Below are 9,105 nucleotides of genomic sequence, written 5' to 3'. Positions count from 1 at the left end.
GGGTTTATCAATTTCCTTTGAGATTGCCTATAATTTATTGTTATATTTTCAAACTTAGAATAACCCATTCTATTTTGATACTATCATGACTTCCTCACCATTTGAAGTTCAATAAATATAGCATTTATTCCCTCTTTTGCTCATGTTATACAATGCAGTTGTCATCATTTGCAACTTTATTTCTCTGGTTCCTTATTATCAGACTTGTATTTTATTTTTGGTAAAATATGGATAATGGTGGCATGTGTTATACTATCAGGTTGTTGTCTCCCATTGTTGATTCTCTGTCCAAATTATTCTTTTGATTATTTCTTGTAAAATTAGGCTCATTTTTACACATTCACTTATTTTTATCTGGAAATGTCTTAATTTTACCATTGTATTTGAGGGAAATATTCCTGTATATATAACTGTTGGATTTTTGTTTTGGGGGTGGTTTTGTGTGTGTGTGTGTGTTTTCTTTTAGGGTTTATATATGATATTCCACTGCCTTCTTGCCCTCCTGGTTCCTACTGAGAAATCAGAGCTTTGTCAGATTGATTCTCCTTTGTACATCTTTTTTTTTCTCAAACTGCTTTCAGGATTCTTCTCCTCTTTCAGAATATTAGGGAAGTTTTCTTCCAGCTAATCTTTCATTATTTTCTCGGTGTTTATTTTTTATTTATGCATATATATCTATTCTTGTTCTAGAATACCTGCCACATATAAGTTATTACTCTCAACCATGTCCTCTAATTGTTAGGCTTTTTCATTTTTTAATTCTTTTTTTCTGATTGTAACACTAACAGGTAAAATACTAGAAGTTCTCAATCATCTTTGCAAAGAAGTCTGGGATATAGCCACTTGGCCAACTATCTGGAAGAAAACCACATTTGTGTCTATTTCACAAGAAGGCAATCCAATGGAATGCATAAATTATTAAATAATATTGATAACCCCAGGAAATGTTTTGCTGAAGTTATTTGAAAAAACAGTTGCAACAATATGTAAACAGGGAGCTGCCAGAAATTCAAACAGCACTCATAGGAGGACATGCAACAAAGATATAATTGGTGATATGAAATGGTTCTTGGCTGAACGATATTTACCTTTATTGATGAAGAAAAAGCATCCAGCTATATGGATTATAGCACATTCTAGCAGCACGTTCTATAGCACATTCTAGCAGCATTGTGAAGAAAGAAAATTACAGAACACTTAATTGTCCTCCTGCAGAACCTGTACATAGAGCAAAATGCAGCCATACAAACAGAATAAGGAAGGCTACATTGTGTAACATAAGAAAAGTTGTGTGTTCAGGTGTATCCTTTTTTCCATATTTATTTGATTTGTATGCTAAGAATCTAATCTAAGAAGCTGGACTATATGAAGAATTATGTGGCATCAGGGTTGGAGGAAGACACATAGCTTATAAGATGCAGATGATAAAACCTTGCTTGCTTAAGAACGAGAGGACTTGAAACACTGATGAAGATTTTTTAAAAAAACTACAATCTTTACTATGTATTATGCCTCAACATAAAGAAAGCTAAAATCCTGAAAATTGGAATCATAAGCAACATCATGATATATGGAGAGAAGATTGAAGTTGTTAAGGAATTCATTTTGCTTGGATCCACAATCAATGTAAATTGAAGCAATAGTCAAGAAATCAAAAGAAGCATTATATTGGCCAAATCTGTTTTATCAGACTAATTTAGCTGTGTGTTCGTTTGGTGTGGACCTGGTACCTCTTTTGTGAAGCCGCATCAGAGGAGACTTTGGCACTCGCCATGGCCGACAGAAAACCCAAGGAGGGAGTCGAGACTGAGAACAACGGTCATATTAATTTGAAGGTGGTGGGGCAGGATGGTTCTGTGGTGCAGTTTAAGATTGAGAGGCATACGCCACTTACTAAACTAATGAAAGCCTATTGTGAATGACAGGGTTTGTCAATGAGGCAGATCAGATTCCGATTTGATGGACAGCGAATCAATGAAACAGACACACCTGCACAGTTGGAAATGGAGGATGACGATACAATTGATGTGTTCCAGAAGCAGACAGGAGGCGTCTTCTCAGAGGGAGCCTGCTTCTTTCCTCGAGAACTCTCTTCCTACCGACCAAGAATCCATTCTCTATTAGAATACAACAGTTTGGTTCCACCAGCTCCTGATGATTACAGTATAGTCTCCTCTATTCTTCCATTTCCCCTTGCCCGTGCCTTTACTGTGCATCAAGTAACTGGTGTGTGTGAACAAGCATATTGCATTTTCCCCTTTGTTTGGGGTTTTTTATTTGTTTTTTGTTTTGTTTTAACCAAAAGGTCAATGGCATGTTTTGATCGACATCAAGAGGAGATGGGCTGGGGAAAATACTGGCTCTGTGAAAACACCCCCTTCCCCATCAGTGGCCTGCTCATTCAGCGCCTCTCTTTAGATTCCAGTAAGTTATTTTGCTCTCACTGTTTAACAAACAAAAAAACACACCAATGACATAAAAAAAATCCTTGCATACCTTGTTCGATTAGAGAATTTTAATGCTTTACATTTACCATTGTAAAACCGAGGACAATTTTATAACTTTTTTGTACATTGCTGATACATGTAGGGCAATCTGTCTTTAAAGTAGGAGTAAATTACTCTCAGAAATGAAGCTTAGATATTTTTCCCTTTAATTCAAGCATCTTGTTGTTTAAATAAACTTCTTGTTTAAAAAAAAATTTAAAGACTAATTTAAAGTGTTAGAAAGCAAAGATATGACTTCCAGAACTAATACATACCTGACCCAAGCCATGGTATTTTTAATAGGCATGTAAAAGCTGGACAATGAATAAGGAAAACTGGAGAATTGATATCTTTGAATAATATTTTAATGAAGAATTTTGAAGATCCTATGGACTGCCAGCATAATAAACAAATGTATCATGAAGAAATACAACGAGAATGTTCCTTCAAAGGTAGGATGGTGAGATTTAGTCTCATATATTTTTGACATGCTATCAGGAGGGATCAGGACCTGGAAAATGACGCCATCCTTGGTAAAATATATGTTCAGTGAGAAAGAGGAAGACACTCAAGGGGATAGATTGACTCAGCAGCTGCCACAATGGGTACAAAAATAGCAATACTAGCAAGGATGGTGCAGGACTATGTATTTGCTTTCTTCTGTATAAGGTCACTGTGAGTCTGCATTGACTCAATGGTGTCTAACAACAGCAGCTACAAGTATTACCAGATACTGTTATATTAGTCCTAATGTTGTGCTAATAGAGAAATGTTTAAACCAACTTAATGTAAGGACAGAATACGGGGCCAGAACTCATGAAAGGAAACATATAGTTGTAAAAAAAGACTAAACAGTGACATGGAACAGCAAATCACATCAGCATCTATCAATGTGTCTGACTGCATTAGTCAAATAAAAACCAAAATTACTATATCAGGGCCTGAGTAGTGGTATGAATTACTCCTGATTGACTTCTGAAAAATGGGGTTTAAGTTAGTCAAACTGATTGGTGACTTCTAGTTAGGGTTTAATAGAGTTGACCTGGATCATCTCAGCTTCAATCATAACAATGCAATAATAAATCTATTTTAATTTCCTGCCTATGACTTTCTATATTTGAAAATAGCATGATTCCAATATGCTGAGTGGCTTTCTTTTCTTTTTATAATTTCTTTTATTATTATTAATCATTTTATTTGGGGGCTCTTGCAAATCTTATAACAATCCATAACTCAATTGTATTAAGCACACTTGTACATATGTTGCCATTATCATTTCTAAGATATTTTCCTTTGCCTTGAGCCCTTGGTATCAGCACCTCTTTTCCCCCTCCCTCCCCCACTCCCACCCTCATGAATCCTTGATCAATTATATATTATTTTTGTTATTTTGTATCTTATATCATCCAATGTCTCCTTTCACCCACATTTCTATTATTCATCACACTGGGTCGGGGGGCGGCAGTGGGGGGGTATATAGCAAACTTGGTGATCAATCCCCCTTTCTCCCCACTCCTCCCCACTCCACCTCCCTCTCTCCTCATGGTATTGCTACTCCCAATACTTATCCTGAGGGGTTTATCTGTTGTGGACTCCGTGGGTCGAGAGTTCTTATCTGTACCAATGTACATACTCTGGTCTAGCCAGATTTGTAAGAACTGGGAATGAGAGTAGTTGGGGAAGAAGCTTTCAGGAACTAGAGAAATGTTGTGTGATTCATCAGTGTTCTACAGTCTTCTGGTTGAATTATTCCTTCCTTGTGACCCTTCTGTGAAGGGATGTCCAACTGTCTACAGATGCTCTTTGGGTCCCCACTCTGCGACCCCCTCATTTGCATCAATATAATGGTTTGTTTTGGATATTTTGATACCTAATACCTGATCCCCTTGACACTTCATGATCACACAGGCTGGTGTGCTTTTTTCATGTGGGCTTTGCTGTTTCCCTGCTAGATGGCTTCTTGTATAACTTCAAGCCTTTAAGACCCAAGATGCTATATCTTTTGATAGTCGCACACCATCCACTTTATTTACCACATTTACTTATGGACCCATTTTGCCTTCAGAGATCGAATTGGGAAAGTGAGTATCAAAGTGTTCTTGTGTTTAAGGTCCAAAGTCTGTCTGCTATCTTAATATTTAACATATAAGTGTATGTACATTGACCTATATCACTATCATTATAAACTAATATATTTGCATATATAGATGCCTATACATACACATCTATAAATATCTTTTGCCTCCTAGCTCTTTCTTCTATTTCCTTTCATTTTCCTCCTGTACCACAATCATGCTCACCCTCCATTTGGTTCTTGGTAATTCCTCTCAGATACATTGCATTTGATCAAACCCCACCAGGCATTCTACACCCTCCTTGCCACCAGTTTTAGATCTCTTGTTGTTCCCTTGTCCCTGAGTTTGTTGGCTCCCCGCTCCCCTTCCCTGCCCCTCCTCTCCCGTGTACCCAAGGAACCACTCTTCCATTGTTTTCTCCTCAGGATTGTTTATCCTGACATCTTATATAGATAGACATAGAGTAAACGAGAAAAAGAAGCAAAACAAAACTAAAAGCCTATAAATAGTTCCAGGCCTGTCTGTTGACCCTTATGCATGTTTTCCAGTCAGGTCTGATGAGGTGCCAAGCCTTGTCCCCTGAGTCAGAAGTCTATTTTCAGGATTCCTTGGGGACTTCGTTACTTTGCTCCCCTTGCTGCCCTGCTGCACTCCCTTCATGCTTCTCCCCACAGTGTGTGGGGCAGACCAGGCCCACATTTCGCACAGTGTCTCCAGTGCTGTACCCCATACCATTGTGGGTCTGTGAGGGGATTTTGTGTCTCATGGTGGGGCCGGCCCTAGAGTACTCTCTGTGCATTGGCTGCTCTGAGCAGGAATGTCATCCTCAGGGCTTGGTGGGCTGTGCTGAGTCAGTCTCTCTCTCTCTCTCTCCCCCTCTCCCTCTTAGTTTGTGCCCATGTGGTCTGGACTCTCCCCGGGCTGTATCTTCAGTGCTATCCTCTGTATTACATTCTTCAGGGGAGGCTCTGTGGCTTTTCATCTCTTAGACAAACATCATGGCTCAGTTTTCAAATACGACCAGTTCATTTTTTAAGAAATATAGTACACTCATCAATTAAAAAACAAACAAACAAACTGGTTTTCAATCTGAGAACTAAAGGGGCCTAAGGGTTAGAGATACTGATTTAGACAGAGTGGGTCAGAAGGAATGTGGTTATGAAAGGCATGACTTTTGATTTCATATGTTAAAGTAAGTCTTTTTTTTTTTTGCCTAATAAACGTATGATAGAATACATATATTAGAATATTTTGGACTACTGTGTTATGCCAGACTGACTAGAAAAACAAATCCAGAGATACTCATATAAGTATAAGAAAGAGCTTTATATCAAGAAGTGCTTTTATATCGAGAAAACATCCCAGCCCAGTCCAACTGTAGTCTATGCGTCCTTCTTCAGACTCACAGAGACACATGTAATGATGCAGAATGCATGAATACCACAGGCCAGTGAGTGTAAAGTTGTGTGGATTCAATGGCGGTGGAAGCATCACAGGGCTCTGACAAGTCTCAGAGTGGCCTGCCAACAGGAAGGTGAAGGCAGAGATGGGAGGGGTTCCCAAGACCCTCCTTATGATAAGGCCACACCCACAGGGAGTCCCTATTGGGCTATGACCTGCTTGACAGCCTAAACTCCACCTTTACACTTTTATATCTCTTCAAGTTAACATGAAATTATGTAACTACCACAACTATTCACACAGTTTTTTGACATTTAACTCTTTATTCATAGATTTATATAATTGTAAGGCATAGGTTTTTCTGGTATATGTTATAAATATATTTTTATATTATAACAGGACATTAAATTGTAAGTTCAGTCTATTCAAGTTGTGAAAATCAAATGTTACATCTGTTAGAGGAGGCTTGTTTGTTACTGTGATTCTGAATAGGTTTCATCATATCTTCCAGTCTAGGAAAACACACCAGCAGTAAAAAAAAAAAAAAAAAAAGCCCATGGGCATAGTGCAGGATTGGGCAGTCTTAGCTCTATGGTACATCGGATGTCTTGAGTCGGGGGTGACTTGATGTTAGCTAGCAACAACAAACCCTAATCAGCAGAACCAGTTCTCATTATCACACCATCAACTAAAAATATTTCCTGTGAAAAAAAAGTGTTTTACTATTTTTTTTAATCAAATAAAGGTGTTAATACAATAGTGTGACTACCGTCATTTCTGAATTGTAATTCTAAAGCAAATAGATAAAGAAAAAAGTGAGTACAAAGTAAGAAGGCAGGCCTGTTTCGAGGTTTTAATTTAGCCTCCTTTCAATAGATTTCTGAACTAAATTATCTCTTTTTCACCCACAGAAGTCTCTTGATAACAGTGATGTGTACTCAAATTAATTTAATGTTGAATTCCCTGGGGGGTTAAATCCTGAAGTGATGTGTACTCAAATTAGTTTAATGTTGAATTCCCTGGGGGTTTAAATTCTCCCCAACAAAATTCACTACCCTTGGGTAAAATGAAGAGAATTCCTTTCTTTGGTAAAGTGGATGAAGGGAAATTTTTGAAAGGGGTAATGAAGAAAGAGATTTTTGGAGAATTAAAGAGATATTCTCCGGCTGCTAGGTTTTAGTGAAGATTCAACATGCGGCTTAAAGATTAAAAAAAAAATTGATTCCTAAAATGATATACATTTTCATGTGCCCTCTTAAAGGTCATTCTACCCCAGGATTGGAAATCATTGCTTTAAAAATCAACTTGGGCCAATATGGCATAAACAACTGTTACTATTCTGAATTGAATATATGTACAGACTTGGTAAAATAATAATTATTATTAATTGAATTGAGTGATAGTTATGAAGCCAAACAGTTTTCCATTTAACAATGTATACACATTTTGTTTCATATCATTGATTATAATGCCTCCAATATAACATTACTTATCCCTGTGGTTTCCTTTTTAATTCCTCCTTTCCTGACTTCTGAACTCTATCCTTCTGAATTTGATCCTACCTTTTTTATATCAAATGAGTAATTATTCTAAGGATAATTTACTTCCCTACTAATATTAATCACCTATTGTTTGCCTGAAAATTAAGGCACAAGGTCAGTGTCAGTTCTACATGGTGAGTAAGGATAATAGTCTCTGGGGTTCCACTAGTGTCCATCTAATTCGTAATCCCAGTATTTTTATGTTTTGTGTTTTGTTCCACATTTCTCTCCCACTTGATCCAGGGTTTTCTAATGTGCTTATTCCAGAGCAGTTGGTAGTGGTATTCAGCCACTATCTTGGTCTTCTAGTCATCATGTCATGGATGCTGATGTCGCAAGTCCCTTATTCCACTGAACTGTTTCCATGCATTTTCAATGTTCTTCACTCTTCTTTCCTCCAGCTGGGGAAAAAACAATAATTGTACCTTAGATGGCCACTCACAAAAATTTAAAACCCAAATACTAATCATCAAAATAGAATGCAGAACACTGCCAATGGACATGGTACAACCCTTCTTAGGTGTGTGTGGGGGTGGGGGGGATGGATGTTGCTTTCCTTTAAAACAACAAACTGAACATATAACATCATGTGACCCAGAAAGTATATTCCTGGCAATTGCCCAGAGAAATGACAATTCGTATTCCACAAAAACCTGTACACTGAATGTGTTGAATTGAGGACTCCAGGAAGATGGTGTCCAGATAGTGTCTCTTATCCAGAGTGCTCCCTGCCCCAGTCAGAATCCACTGGGTAGAGACTCGCACTCTGGGAAATCAGACCTGAATTCTCAGTGTTCCAGGATTTTTTTTCTTAAAAAAACTAACTCTTTGGGGGTCACCCGATTCATAACAGTAGCAAAATGATAATTTTGAAGTAGCAACAAAAATAATTTTATGGTTGGGGGGGGTCACCACCACATGAAGAACTGTATAAAAGGGTCGCAGCATGAGGAAGGTTGAGAACCACTGATGAAGATAAATAATATATGTCTCAATGGAATAGCGGAACAGGAAGGAAAAAACAAATCTACAGATTAAATAGTAAGAGAATTTTTGAAGGGAAATTTCCCCACTATCACATAGGGGCAGACAATAGCCATCCATGAGGCAGAAGGACTCCAAATAGGTTAGAATGGAGAAAAAAAAATCAAGACATATCGTCATCAAATTAGCCAACTTCAAGGAAAGGAGAGAATATTTAGAGCAGCTAAAGAGAAAAAACGTCAACTATAAATGTTAACAGATAAGAATAAGCTCAGACCTCTCAGCAGAAAACATTCAGGAAAAAAGAAATTGGAGCAATATATATCAAACTTTGAAAGATAATAACTGCCAACCAAGAATCCTACATCCAGCAAAGCTATCCATCAAATATGAAGGAGAAATAAAAGTATTCCCCAAAAAAGGAAATATTCAGAGAATTCATAAAAACAAAACCATTCGCATTACAAAAAAAAATTCACTAGATGGATTTTGATGGTCCAAAAATCAACAAATGCAGCACACAAACATGAGATCACCACAGTGTCCATAGTGTGTAACATGTCTCGAACTGATAACAACACCCAAAACAACACATATAGAGGAAACAAAGACAAGCAT

The 9,105-nt window shown here is 37.5% G+C and overlaps 1 pseudogene; it reads left to right on the top strand.

Annotated features, from left to right (window-relative positions):
* Positions 1-1,772: 1,772 nt before the first annotated feature.
* LOC101641783 lies at positions 1,773-2,418 on the top strand (annotated as a pseudogene).
* Positions 2,419-9,105: the final 6,687 nt, after the last annotated feature.

The sequence above is a fragment of the Echinops telfairi genome, unplaced genomic scaffold, assembly GCF_000313985.2.
Source record: "Echinops telfairi isolate 266 unplaced genomic scaffold, ASM31398v2 ScPeMD7_1;HRSCAF=3_0, whole genome shotgun sequence".
Classification (NCBI taxonomy): Eukaryota; Metazoa; Chordata; class Mammalia; order Afrosoricida; family Tenrecidae; genus Echinops; species Echinops telfairi.
This window is presented reverse-complemented; position numbering and strand designations above follow the sequence as displayed.